Source organism: Brassica oleracea, chromosome C6, assembly GCF_000695525.1.
Source record: "Brassica oleracea var. oleracea cultivar TO1000 chromosome C6, BOL, whole genome shotgun sequence".
Classification (NCBI taxonomy): Eukaryota; Viridiplantae; Streptophyta; class Magnoliopsida; order Brassicales; family Brassicaceae; genus Brassica; species Brassica oleracea.
The window spans coordinates 21,523,165-21,523,739 of record NC_027753.1 but is presented as its reverse complement, the minus strand read 5'-3'; positions in this window follow the sequence as shown (position 1 = coordinate 21,523,739).

The window sequence follows — 575 nt, the reverse complement described above, 5'->3', positions numbered from 1 at the left end:
ATGAATTATATGAAAAAAATATTATACTCCCTTTTGTTTATGAAAAAAAAAATGAACTATAACTTTAAAATCAAAAAAAAAATTCTAAAAAAGATAAACATACCATATAGAAAAGAAACCCAGCTCTACAATGGGACAAGGCACAGATAGGAAAGATAATGAAAACTTGTGTCTTATTGCACAATATGATAGTAGAGAACGAACGACACGGATACGCTCAAATTAATACATCTGAGTTTGAGTCAGGAGAGTCCAGCAGAAGTTCAAGGGTGAGAAGCAGAGATAGTATTCATGTCGGTGATATGTTAGGCATCCGCAGAGAAGTTCGAGATTTAGAGAAGCATGCTCGATTGAAAGCTGATTTAGTGGAAAATATTTGGTAAAAGTTTGGTGATGAAGATGAATAAGCTTTGTATATTTTTGAATTTCTCTATTTATGTAATCTACTCTTAATGTATTGAATAAAAAAATTTCAAAATTTTATAATATATTTTAATATTTTATTCATGTATTCTGAATTATTTCTAATTTTTTTTTTAATTTATATTATTATTTTATTCCTATGAACTCCTTCT